The following is a 14,354-nucleotide window of genomic DNA, read 5'->3' on the forward strand; positions in this document are numbered from 1 at the left end:
TCTTTTTCATGAAACAATATTTTCACTGCAAAGAATGACTAACAAACCTTGGTTATTCAAGCTTGAGTTTTTGGCAAACAAGGTTTTGTTTGTTTTTTTTTTAACATCTTTATTGGGGTATAATTGCTTTACAATGGTGTGTTAGTTTCTGCTTTATAACCAAGTGAATCAGTTATACATATACGTATGTTCCCATATCTCTTGCGTCTCCCTCCCTCCCACCCCCCTTGTTTGTTTTTTGAGTGAAGGCTGTCACATCAAGGAAAGCAACTGACAGTACTTGTTGACAATGATAAGATTCAAGTGAAAGCAGAATCTGGGAAAACCCACATCTGCCACCTTGAACGTACAACAGCTTATACTGTTTAAGCTTAAATACTTAAAAGACTTTTCTGATGAGATCAAAATATATTACATATATTTCGAAGATCTGCATAACTCAGTGGAACAGTATGTTCCAAGTGACCATTACACCATATTATAAAACCACATGTGGGTAAAAGATCCATTCAAAGTGCAAAACTGGACAATGGATTTTAATGTAACAGGGTATAGAAAATTCACTGATATGGCTTAAAATTCCACTTTGGAACTTTAAGAAATTACCACTTGGTTAGTGGTGGTGAAGGATCGAAGAATATACACACCATTAACTGAAAAGGTCAAGCTAATATCTCCTTTCCCAATGAGATATCTACGTGAGGGAAGATTTTCTTCATACACAGTTCAACAACAAAAAAAAATAATGCAACAAACTGAATTCATGAGCAGATATGACAACCCAGCTATCTTCTATTAATGCAACAAACTGAATTCATGAGCAGATATGACAACCCAGCTATCTCCTATTAAGTCAGACATGAAGGAGTTTTACAAAAGCGTAAAATAGTGGCATTCTTTTCACTCATTGTTGTTTTGGAAAGTAACTATTTTCCATAAAATATGTCATTTCTGTTAAAATGCATATATTATTATCTTTAAATAGACTAAATATTTTTAAAGTTTCTAATACAGTAAATATCAATAGGTATAACCAAGTAGATAAGCAAAATCTTTACAGAGTCCTCAATAATTAAGAGTGTAAAGAAGTCCGAAGACCTCTGACATCTGCTGATCTACATAAAACTTCACCAAATCATTTGCTGGCAGTGCATATACTCTCCAGTCATTCACGATCTAGGATAAGTAGTGGGGAATGAAAGAAGATACACATATATTACATAACTGGTGATGAATACTATAATACAGGTGTACTTCCGAACTGTAAACTGGGGAAAGCGACTTTGAAAGATTTAAATTCAAGCAGGTCCTGAGAGATGGGTAAGCCTGACTAAAGGAAAGTACTCCAGACAAAGGCCTGTTTGAACAAGAGTAAGGAGGTGGGAGAACGGGGACATGTCTGCGGAACAGGTTGATGGGGCCAGAGCACAGGACAATGGCAGAAGTGTGACGAGTACTGAGGTGGAAATGTGGGGCAAGAGATCAGGCCTCAAAGGGTTTCAGATCCCACAGTGAAAGTCTGGACCATCCAAGGTATTAATAAAGGGCTAACAGGGATTCTTATTGAGCAAGGGATTATTACAATCAGATTTCTACTTTGAAATGGAACTCTAACGGCAATGCACAGGACAGACTGTACACTGAGGGAAAAGGCCAAACGTAGGGAACTACGTATGAGAGAAAAAGGAGTGAGGCCAGCACTCGGTCAGAGGGGGAGGAAAGTGACGGCCAACCTTCCGGAAGCGGAACAGGGTTTGGCAACTGACAGAATATGACAAGTGAAACGGGAAAACGTGAGTAAAATTTCTGAGCATGAACAATTAGGGTAATGAGGGCATCATAAGGGAAACAGGAGGAGAGGCAGTTTCTGCGAGGAGGGCTCTGAAGGAAGTATGTGAAATTTTAAGATGTCTGGAGCATCAATTTGGAAATGCTGGTCAAGATTATACAGAAAGAAATTTGGGGAGAATTGGGCTTCCTTGATGGCGCAGTGATTAAGAATCCGCCTGCCAATGCAGGGGACACGGGTTCGAGCCCTGGTCCGGGAAGATTCCACATGCCGCGGAGCAACGAAGCCCACGAGCCACAACTACTGAGCCCATGCACCACAACTACTGAGCCTGTGTTCTAGAGCCCGCATGCCACAACTACTGAGCCCATGCACCACAACTACTGAAGCCCGTGCACCTAGAGCCTGTGCTCCGCAACAAAAAAAGCCACCGCAATGAGAAGCCCACGCACCACAACAAACAGTAGCCCCTGCTCACCGCAACTAGAGAAAGCCACGCGCAGCCACGAAGACCCAACACAGACGAAAATAAATTAATTTAAAAAAAAAAAGAAATCTGGGGGGAATTCTGCATAAGAGTCAGAAGCATGGAGCTGATATAATTATCAGAAATAAGAACAGAGCAAGTAGAGCAAAGTGCCACGCACAGGATTTTATGACACATGAACAGTAAACACATGGGCCGACAAAATCACGCAGTAAAAACCAAACTGGAGACCTGCGAAGTGCATGACCACAGGCGCTCAGAAGAAAGAATTCAAGGAAGATTAGTTGCTCAGTAGCCGAAGAGGTTGGAAAAGAATAATGATCTAAATGAGGCCACTGGATCTATTAATTAGGAGGTTACAGAGTAGTCTCTGTTGCATGTTCAGGGACAGAACACAGATTACAATGGAACTGGGTTCACAGCCTCATTAGCAAGGTATTAGGTACAGGAAATAAATATTTCACCCAGGGCTACATGAAAATTATGTTTTCCAAACAACAGCTTGTCTGCCTTTCAACCATAACAATTTTTTTAAAAAACTCTCACTCTAAACTTTGCCTGTTATTTTCAGAGAATGTATTTCAGACTCATAAAACACCAATTTTAGCATTTAAACAGAACATTAACATTTACCTAATAAATTTTATGACACAAAAAGAATTTACTGTTGTGCTATATATTGAACCTCAATCTACTGCTTAAAAGAACATTATTCTTAGTCGAGATAAGCCTACTATAGTACATTTTAGTACAAATTCAACAAATAGCATCTGTTTTAAAAAAAGAAAACCATTAACCAATCCCTCTTTATTAACAGTACCAAGCACAATATGAAGTCACACTTAATTTAGGCATATTTATATGAAATGTGTGTTTAGCCAAATCACCCATGTTTATGCAAAGGTAACATGGGAAAGATCCATACTTGTTAGTATAATCTAGAAAACAATCATTTGTTTGACAAAAAGATTCTTCCCTTTACAAAAGAAGTCACTGTCGGGATCCTTTAAACAAGCAGCTTTCCAAGGATAATAAAAATATATATAATTTAGTTATTTATTTAATTTACACAAAACTTTACAGCAATACATTTGTTTAAAGCAAATTAATGATGTAAGTAAAAGGGGTAGTTGTTCAGGGGTTTAAAACGCATCCAAAAGGGTTTAGACCCTACCTGTCCACAAAGTCCCCCTTCTCATCAGTCCTAGGAGAGGCTGGAGCCCTCTGAACAGCAAGGACCAGCGGGCGGGGACACCCAAGGGTGTTGCAGAGGACCTATGCGCCCTGAACTTGACATCAAGCAACTGCCGCCCGAATGTCAGGGTGTTACCACCCTTATTTAGACAGAGAAGGAAGAACAGCTTAATCCTGAAGGGTTTGTTGACTCTTTAAAAGAACACACAGAGAAAGGTAACCTAAAATTCTAAATCGGGCAAAGGCTCTGGATCCAGGCCACCTGAACGTCCTCTCAGCCCTGCCTCTCACTACTTGTGTCACCTCAGCAAGCTACTTAGACCTCAGTTCTCTCAGCTGCAAAATGGGGTAAGAAAAGCCACCACACGGGTCACCATTAGAATTAAATGAGACCAGGACTGTAAAGTACCCAGTGGTGGCATATCACTGGCCCTCAAGAACTATTAGAACCGTACTGTTCTAGGGTCATTTGGGGCCACTCCTTCAAAGCATCGTCATAATATATGGCCACCTTCCACTGTTCAAGCTTGCTGATGTACTCAGGTGTCTGTATGTCCCGAAAATAATCTAGGTCAATGTTGCTGCCAAACAGAATCGTAGAGAATAGGACCAAAGTGCATGAGATTCTGGACCAGTTCCAGAAGCACACTTTTAATAAATAATAGACCACCTTCTGACACACTAGCATTCTTGTGTGCAGCCGTAAGACTATCTCCATTTTTGCTAATAACTCATTAAAATCACCAAATTAAACTAGTTTATAAATTCCTAATTTATGCTGCACCCCCCTTCAAAAAAACAAACTTATCAGTAGAATCTATCTCTAGAAAATACAAAATTCTGACTGAACTTTTTTTCTCTGGCTTCTAAAACATCTGAAGTGAATCTGGTCATATGTTCAAATTCATTCAGTTCTCCTCCCCTCCCATCAAGCACAACAGATACATAAACCGTCTTGCTGTTCTCATCTTCAACTCAATAATGACAGACCAGAAAAGCAGAGAAACTAATTCATTCCTCTTCAAAACACATACACATGTATACTTTGTTCTTCTGCAAAATACCAGGATAACAGACAGCAAATCTTGCCCACAAACCAAAACACAGCTGTTTCATCTAATTTTAGAAAAAAAATAACAAGGAACCAGAGAAAAGTTCTCTCTGGAAGAACTCAATCCTCAAATCAGGGAAATTCAAAGAGCATAACAAGGAAAAACCGACAGCCTCAATTCTTTCCTGCGGGATACTAATTCTATCAGCATCAAATCGAAATAAACAATACGTTTTCAGAAGATTCCACAAAAGTTTGAACTCTCCCCTTTTAAAGAAAGAAAAAGGCCCACTTACAGAAAAATAAAATCTAAATGTATGATTTCCAAGCATAGGAGCTATTTTGCTTATTCCAAACCTTTTTCTGTTTTCCACCATACTCTTTTAAAGACAAGCTGAGACACTTATTTGTTCCAAAAAACAAAACAAAACAAAACAAAACCCAAATATAACATTTACATGTAGCCTTTACTTGTATGGTCAAGTCTCATAGCCAGGTGCTGGTGACTGATTAATTTGCTCTCCTTTTCTGGAAACTGTGAACAAGACCCAGTCTAGCTGCTGCTTAATCTGAGTACAATCTTGGACTCTTTTTCCCCCGGAACCCTCAAGAGAAGACATATCAACTATTCTAATTGTTTTGGGGGGAGTAATGCTCAGACACTAGGGACCTTCATACCATCTCTTTAAGGAGAGAAATGTTTTTCTTTAGTAATCCTCAGGAATCTATCCAAACTGAAGAGCATGGACTTAGACTTTTAGCCAGATATCAGATTAACTAGGTAAAACTGGCATTAGCAGAAGACAGTTGAATAACAGCAAACTGCGACAGATTTATACAGGAATTTAATGCGTCTTTAAAAGGACTTGAGGAGGAAGAACAATTATGTCATAAGAGTCCAACTTCTATGAACTGTGCCCTGGTGTTCTTGCGCTCAAGAGTCCAGGTGAACGGGAAGTATAATTTCCAGAAGGCAAGGGACTTTTCTTGCCAAAATATTTTAAACTTATTAAAAGCTATTTTTAATGAAAAACATTTATTCTATCACAACAAGACTACCTGATGAAGAAAATTTCAGAAAACCTCATTAAGGCATAACAACATATTAATAAAAGTGCTTTATGTTAACCGACCTAGATTATGTTTTTCATCGGGTTACATGGATCATCAAATTTCCTGAAATAACTGTTTGATTAAATGAGAAAGTGAGGGCTTCCCTGGTGGCGCAGTGGTTGAGAGTCTGCCTGCCGATGCAGCGGACACGGGTTCGTGCCCCGGTCCAGGAAGATCCCACATGCCGTGGAGCGGCTGGGCCCGTGAGCCATGGCCGCTGAGCCTGCGCGTCCGGAGCCTGTGCTCCGCAACGGGAGAGGCCACAACAGTGAGAGGCCCGCATACGACAAAAAAAAAAAAAGAAAAAAGACAGGTAGTCTCAAGCACTTTGCAGATATATCACAATGCTACAAGCGATTTAAAATGCACCAAGGCAATGCTACAAATTCCCAAAGGTTCCAATCGATGCCCGAGTTATCCTCCACTTGCTCCACTGCACCTCCACCCCTGTTCTGCTCTGCCCCTGCCCTGGCAGGATAAGCCGGCACAGAGCTAGGCTAACCTAGGCTCCCCAGCTGCCTTCTAGCAAAGTCACCAGCCAGGGAACTTCCCCCCTCCCCACCGGGCCGCCTCAAAGCCTCAGCCCCACCCAGCCTCCTCCTCAAGGCCAGCTCTCTGCTTCCGAGACCTCCAGAGAGTGAAGGGCTTCTCACCATTGCTATTCCCTGGGTGCTTCACCACCCCATGCTTGCTCCCTGCCCCTGCAGTCTCTTCATCTGCACCATCCGGGATGATATCTCTTTCCTGCTGGGACCTCGCCTGCTGTGGCTAACAAGACCAAGTCTAGTTATTCAAAACAGTACATTATCTAAAGAAATCCAATTAAAAAGGGGACTTCCTTGGTGGCACAGTGGATAAGACTCTGCACTCCCAATGCAGGGGGCCCGGGTTCTATCCCTGGTTGGGGAACTAGATCCCCCATGCATGCCACAACCAAGAGTCCGCATGCCACAACTAAGGAGTCTGCGTGCCACAACTAAGACCCAGTGCAACCAAACAAATAGTTCAAAAAGGTCTTAAGATCTAAATGAGCATTACTTATATGTTACTGCTATTTGTATAGTCGTTTAAAAATTAAATATAAGTAGCTCACTTCCAAATGAAGCTGGTTAATAAGTTGAAATACTCACTACAATTAAATTTAGGTGTGAAATTTAACACTGCATTGTCATCTCAAGATAAATGCTATGAGCTCCAAATAAGCTTAAAAGAAGAAAGAAAATCAATGAAGAGATTCTGGTAACCGATATTTCACTTCCTTTTACCATATGCTGCCTGGTTAATCAGAGCAACTTTTTGCTGTTATTGCCAACACCCTCCCAAAGCAGAGGATGAAGAAAAGCTTTCAACCAGTGGTTCTCAAATGTTGGTACACAAATAAATCAACTGAGAAACTTGTTAAAATGCTACTGCCCATGCCCCACCCACATCTCTCTGACGTGTTTTTACTAGTTCCCCGGATAATTCTTGGTACGCACCTAAATTTCAGAACTACTTGAAACTGGTCAACTTCAAGATTTCACCCAAATCTCCAATACACAGCTTTTTTCCTTTTGGATGAGCATTCCACATTAAACATGGAAAAGAAAAAGCAGCCAAAACAGTAACAATAATAATGGACACTAGCTATGTGCCAGTGTGATATGTGCTTTCCATGTATTAGTGTCTAATCCAGTCCTCACGAGAACCACACCAGGTAAGTAATATTGTAGCCCCCATTTTACTAACTGAAGCCCAGAGAAACTAAGTAATCTGACCCAGCTAATAAGTGGCAAAACCAGGATCCCCTCACCTCTGCCTGTCCTCTTACCCTGGAGGCGGACAAGCAAGCACTTATGCACAAATGCAACTCTGGAACCTGGGGGCTGGAATACAGAGGCTAAGCCTGAGGGGCCAGCAGTTGGGCAAGCAATAACGCCCCATCCCCCCAACTCCCACCGCACCCATCCCTCGCTCACCAAGCCCTTCCACCTACATGGTGTGCCATGACATACTGGTGGCACGTCGCAAGTCTACCCGCACTCTTTCCACATGAGTACCTACAACCACATGCTAAGGACGACAAGGGATCCAATCCCAGCTCCACCAAGTACTGGCTGGGAGCTTGAGCGAGTTTAACATCCCTGTGCCTCTCTCTCCTAAGACACGAGAGTCTTAATGCCAAGTGCATGTGGCATTAAGGTGACATAGTGATTTTTTTTTTAATGTCTTCTATTTATTTATTTTTGGCTGCGTTGGGTCTTCGTTGCTGCACGCGGTCTACTCTTCGTTGCAGTGCGCGGGCTTCTCATTGCGGTGGCTTCTCTTGTTGCGGAGCACGGGTTCTAGGTGCATGGGCTCAGTAGTTGTGGCTTGCAGGTTCAGTAGTTGTGGCTTGCGGGCTCTAGAGAGCAGGCTCAGTAGTTGTGGTGCACGGGCTCAGTTGCTCCGCGGCATGTGGGATCTTCCCTGACCAGGGCTCGAACCCATGTCCCCTGCATTGGCAGGCGGATTCTTAACCACTGTGCCACCAGGGAAGTCCGACATAGTGATTAACTGAGCTACCGTACATAAAATACTTGCTTGACATGGTACCTGCCACACAGCAAGAGCTCAATAAACAACAGCGGCTACTAAAATTATACTTTGCCAACCCACTCTCTTACGAAAGCCAACATTATCAGTCCTGGGTCCCATTTACTTTCTCTCAGCCTTACTTCCTGAAACTGTGATAAAAGATGGAATATATTCTTATATATCAGGAAGCAACTGGTAACAGTGCTGTAACTCAGTGGACTAAAGGCCAGGAGCAGAATATTTTAGAGCAAATGAGGCTTTTAGTAGCCCTCAAATTGTACCACTTTGACAACTATTTCCCAACTTTAGGGTCAGCCCTGTTAATCACATACTAGAATGATGAGTCTATAATTAACTTAATTCAAAACAACAACAAAATGTCACTCAGTACAAGGACTTGGTTTTATCACCTTATCGTCGGCACTCAGAACAGTGCCTGGCCCATGACAGACACTCAAATATCTGTGAAATGAATGAAGGCATAAAGGTACCAACTGAGACACACCTTAGCTCATTAGCAAGTCTTTACAAAAGCAAGAATAATCAGATCAATATCAATGTACCAAATAATAAAACTTATTTTCAAAATTCCTCCAGAATATTTTTCTTTTTTAAAACTAATTGTTGGCTTTCCCTTAAAAACACTGCTACTAGAAAAGTTAATTACCAACCTTGACTCCATCAATCTATTAAAAATGTTCAAGTAGTTCCATAATACTACATCATGCTCACCTTCTACCTTACGTTAAAAAACAAGAAGAAAAAAGTGTAACTACATATTTAATAATTATCACTTTAGCTATCCTGACTATTCAGAATTGCCTGAACCATCTGAATTAAATCCACAAAATGAAATAAGTCACTGCTGAGAGGTTAACCCTTACTAAATCTAGGAGTTAGAGACCTGGGGGAGGGAGGACTCCATGGGAACACACAGATAGCAGTTCCATTCTCAGTGACGCTTCTAAGCAGCCTCACATGTGACCTTGAACAAAGTACTTATCTTTGTGTCTCCATTTTCTCATGTGCAGAGTAAGAACAGATGTACCACATCTACTTCATCAAGTTGTTCTAGGACCAAATGTACATAAAACGATTTCCAAAAGAGTAAAGCGTCATTCATGTAGGGTGTTAACTTCTGACATAAACAGCTTCAGGTTTTAAATGGATGTTTCTGTTTATCTTTCTTTTCACATCTGTCCCACTCCTCCTATTTCCTAGATCCAAAGATCTGCCACAACAGGGAAGAACCAGTTCCCATCAACAGCTATATTTTAAACACAATGAACCATCGATAAATATCTGTTGAAAAAGATGCCCATCCACATATAACAGAAATTTTTTAAATTCTGTGATACGTAATACCTTACCTTGTAAAGCTTAAGCAGCAGGTTACCTTCAAATAAAATGACAAGTGATGTAAGGTGCATAAAAGATGCCTGTGGTTTTGCCAGGAGCACCACCTTGCTTTGCCCACATTACTCAGCAGGCATGTGAATATCACCTAAGGAATGTGCTTCAGTATTTTGGTTTCACTGGAAGAGACAGGTTTTATAAATAGAAAAGGACTTCCCCTCTCTTCAACACTAGCAAGGTTTCTAAAGATGCCAGATCTGTTCTGGTTTTACTTCCCATACTTCAGTACTCACAGGGAGAACTTTTGCTGGACTTGTGGTCATTTCTCAAACCACTATGTCATTCTTACACTACTCAATGAGAAAAGAAAGCTTATTTTTGAAAACCATAAGTAGGACGATATACTTATATTTTAAGATTATTAACAGTCCACTAAATCTGTCAAATAAAAGCATAACTGTTTTAAATGTAGAACATCCTGGTTCCTCTGAACATTATATAATGCCTCAAAAACAGAATTAAGCTTATTTAACTTTAGTTAGTTCTTGATTATCTACACACACACACACACACACACACACACACACACACACGAAAGCAGATGTGTTACAGATCATCCATTAATAATTTACATTAAGCCCTTGGATGATGGTTTTGTATTTACAGTTGAATATGAGTATCCTTCCTAATAGTTCAAAACAAAGACATACCCGTAACAGAAGTCACCCAACTGAGCCTTCCTACCAATTTTCTGTTCATTTACCCAACTACATTCTACTGCTGAAATGACTCATTTGCTACAAAAGATGGACTTTGTGTGCTCACTTTGTTCTTTGTGTCTATTACAGCTCAAGGGACATTCCTGAAATAAACACAGGACATTAAAAAAAAAAAATTGTCCTGATCTAACAGGTCACAATTTAATCAGAATCTGAAAACCATTTTTCCCCTTAGTATTACACAGTTAATTACATAACATTTAAAAGGCAGCTACTGCATTTACAGGCAATAACCTATCTCATTTTTAAGTTCTACCCTAACCAGGTACATTACATTATTCACTTAAGCTACAATGAAAACCAGTGTTACATTACAGCCTAATTCTAGTTCCTACAGCCCATCCAAATTAAAAGTGCACAGTATGTATAATATTCTGGAATTTACCCCAGAAATGATAAAGCAACATCATATCACTGTTCAAGGCTGTCTACTTAAGAATGAAGAAACAGACACAGAATTCAAAATTAATTCTGAGCCCCATTCCTGGCCCTTCTTAATGTCACTCCTCTGTACCTTGTTCAAACCTCCAGTTACATTCTTTAACACAATACCAGTTCTGCAGGTTTACCAGAATAGTCTACCAGTTGCACTGAGATTAAGGCAACCTGCTCTGGTGGAAAGGACTGAGGTTTTATGGTCAGAAGACTTGGGTGTGAATCCAGACTCTCCCTGGAGCTACATGACCTCATGACCTTGAGCAAATATTCAATTCTCTGAGCCTAAATTTCCTCATGTGTAAAAAGGACAAGACCACCAACCTTGAAAATTATTTTGCAGATCAAGTTCCTCAGTTAGTGTTCTGATTATGGCAGATGCCTAATAAATGGGTGACGATCTTATCCTACTAAAGGGCCAGTCACATTACTACCAAATGTCTCATTGTAAGGATCAAAATTAAACTGTATGAGATTTATTACACTTGTCATACATTTTTCAATCTTTTACTTAAAATGTTTTAATATAGAGAAATAAAAAATTCACAAAGGTTAAACATCTTTATAAAACTGACATTTTACATAACAGACATGGGGATTCAATTATCAGCAGACTGAAAATCAGTTTTTTTTTTTTAATATCTGGGGTGCTTATATTTATTCAAACCTCACATAGTCAAATTTTTTTTTAATTTTAGTTGTATTTTTAGAACCCTGAGACAGCCCGTTGTCTAAACAATGGGCTACATAATACACCACAGTCTCCAGGCAAAGTCACAACAGGATGAAAAAAGAGCCTTCAGCTTCTCTCAGATTTCCTGGCCACTGTTATTTTAAAACTTGATCACACAAACATAAACAGAGAAAAAAATCCATTTCAGATGAGTTCCATGGGTTATGATTTATGATATTTTTAAGACCTTGCATGAATTTACATTAAATATTGCAATAGCTTATTATATTTTTCTTGTCCACGTTTCCAAGCACTAATGAAGAATATACGTATATTATATATACTTTTAAATATTACATACATAGTGAGTTTTTAATCATAATCTTTCTTAAAGTTGCTTATCACTTCCATTACTCCCTTTTAAAATTAGTTTTTGAAAACTAAAATGTAACTTAAAAAGCCAACAATTAAATAGCATGTCACACAGAACATACAAATGCAACAGGCAAACCTGAATAAGACTAAAGTAACTTCTGTTTACCGCTATGCAAGTAATTCTGCACAACTGAAAATACTCTAAATGAGGTGGATATTTAAAAGTCAATGAGTTATTTTAAAAGGCTGCTTTGTTTCAAGCTCTGGCTATAGACCAATTTGTGGTGTTTCTAAAATTAATAGTAAAAGACACCAAGGTAATTTTTTCACTAAACAATTTCCAATGCAAACCACAACCCAAGACATCTTAGTTAATTTGTACAGAAATGTCCTTTTGCTGTCAACCTTTGTACCATGACTATTACCAGCCCAAGTTCAAGATTCACATTTTATCGTGTGAACAGTGCTCAGCTAAATCTTAAGAATATTAATCTTTTAAACTCTCAAACCCTGACGACATTTAGCTATATTGCATCTACACCGCCAGAGCATAACAAGGAAAACTTTTATCTACCACGTACAGCAGCCTATTAAATTGGGGCAGTGTTCCTATCTCCTTAGATCTGTAGATTAGGATTTAAGCATTCCTCCACTACAAACTTCACCCCAGATAAAATGTAACACGTTTTCTAAACCTGTATGGAAATAATTCTGACACGGATGTTCTAGTAATAACTCTATCAAATTATTTTCTTACCCCAGAGTTTGAGCATTTTAATCGTTTTAAAGAGTTTTGGGAATTAAAAAATGTAAAAATCTCTTGTTCAGTAGCAGATATATAAATTAACGTACCCAAAATACTTGACCAACTAAAGACTAAAAATACAGCTTTATACAGTCCCAACCTGGGCTCCTACAAGATTAAACTAATTGGGACAGCAGCTGATCCTCACATCCCAGAACAAAAAGCACTATTCCTGCACTGAATTTTAAGCCTGTTTACGAAAGAGAAAACTATCACGGGACGTCCAGGTCAGAGCTGGACACCTGAGGGCTCAGCTTCTACCTGGAAGCCAGAGAAGATACCCGAAGGCATCCTGGTGGTAACAGACTTGAAAGAAGACTCTCATTGTCCTGTGGAAATGAGACCCACCCCTGCGCTACCGGGAGCCGCCGCCGCCCGGGCCCACTCATCACCTGCTTCACCCCCGGCGTCCCCGGGAGATGAACCAAGCCAGCTCGTCTGCCCCGGGCGGCGAGAGGAGGCCCCGAAGCAAGGCCAGGTTGGGGGAGCGAGGCTCCGGGAAGTGGGGCCCCGGCGCCGACGCCCCACCGCGGGCGTCCCGAGGCACTCACCGGTGCGAACGCGAGGGCAGGTGCGCGGCGGCGGGGCTACCTGTCGCCGGTGAGGCGTGGTGGGGGGGGGGAGGAGGGAGGGATGTGGCGGGCGAGGAGAGAGGGCGACGACGCGGACCGACACCGGGACGGGGCGGCGGCGGTGACCGGTCTCCAGCTCGCTTCTTGCTCGGACAGATCCCGGGTCCGTCTCCGCCCGCCGGCCGGCAACCCGCCGAGTCCCCAGCCCCGCCGCGCGCACGTCACGGCTACGGAGCGCCCGAGGGGGCGGGGGCGCCGCGGGCTGGCGGGCGGGGCGCGGGCGCGGACGCGCCGGGAGGGGGAGCTCGGCGCGGGGCCGCCCCGCCAGTCCTCGCGCCGACCCGCGGCGCCGAGCCTCCGGGACCTGGAGGGCGCGCGGCGGCGCGGGGAGGGGCCGTCCCGGGCCTGGCCCACAGCCCTCGTTCCTGCCCCCCCGCGAAACGGTCTCCTTCGCGGGGGTTATTGCTCCAGGCGCCTGCAGCGCACCCCCGTGGACTGCGTGCGGGCAGCGTGCAGTCCGGCCGCCGCGGGAATCCGTTCCGGGAGGGGGAGTGTTGTTCGGGCAGGGGGCGAGGACCCCGAGAGGTGGGGAGGGCGGGCGGGACGAGGCGGCGTCGTTGCGGAGGGAGGGAGCAGGCGACTTCGCCTGCAGCCCCGGTCGCCCCGGGTTGGGCTGCCTTAGGAGGGTAGTAACCTCCCTGTGCAGCAAACTTGCTGTTCCGCTTTTGGGAGCGGGGGGTGGGGGGGTGGGCGGGAAATTTGGCATTTCTTCGGCCCTCACGCCGCCGCCGTATATACTGATTAGAGCTCAGATCTTCTGTCATTTAAGTTTTACTGTTTTTATAAGGGACATACCTGTGAGTCATATTTGAAAATGAAATATGATGAAAACATATACTGCCTTTACGACAAAAAGAAGCTTCTCTTAAGAAAATGAAATGGTGATTGACTAGAAATGCTAAAAGTCTCCGCTGAAAAAAGCTAGGCGCACCTACACAGGAAAATTACCCTGAGAACATTACCCCGGAAACATTCCAAGCAGCAACGGGAAAACTTCAGGAAATCGACAAGATTCTGATAGGGGACAAGTTTCAGTTATTCAGATGTTCCACAGTTCTCTCGGAGGAAAAGCTAAGTTATGATGAAGTATTTTAGCAGACAGTTAAAAC

General features: G+C 42.2%; 1 protein-coding gene across 2 annotated transcripts in view; it reads right to left on the reverse strand.

Moving 5' to 3' along the window:
• MYO6 (myosin VI) overlaps positions 1-13,376 on the reverse strand; it is a 142,960-nt gene extending 129,584 nt beyond the window's left edge. For both annotated transcript variants that reach the window (XM_067702740.1, XM_067702738.1), the window contains exon 1: positions 13,165-13,376. The gene's annotated coding sequence lies outside the window, so the exon portion shown is untranslated. The remainder of the gene's footprint in view (positions 1-13,164) is intronic.
• Between the last annotated feature and the right edge of the window lie 978 nt (positions 13,377-14,354).

Source organism: Pseudorca crassidens, chromosome 13 (genome assembly GCF_039906515.1).
Source record: "Pseudorca crassidens isolate mPseCra1 chromosome 13, mPseCra1.hap1, whole genome shotgun sequence".
In the NCBI taxonomy this organism is placed as follows: domain Eukaryota; kingdom Metazoa; phylum Chordata; class Mammalia; order Artiodactyla; family Delphinidae; genus Pseudorca; species Pseudorca crassidens.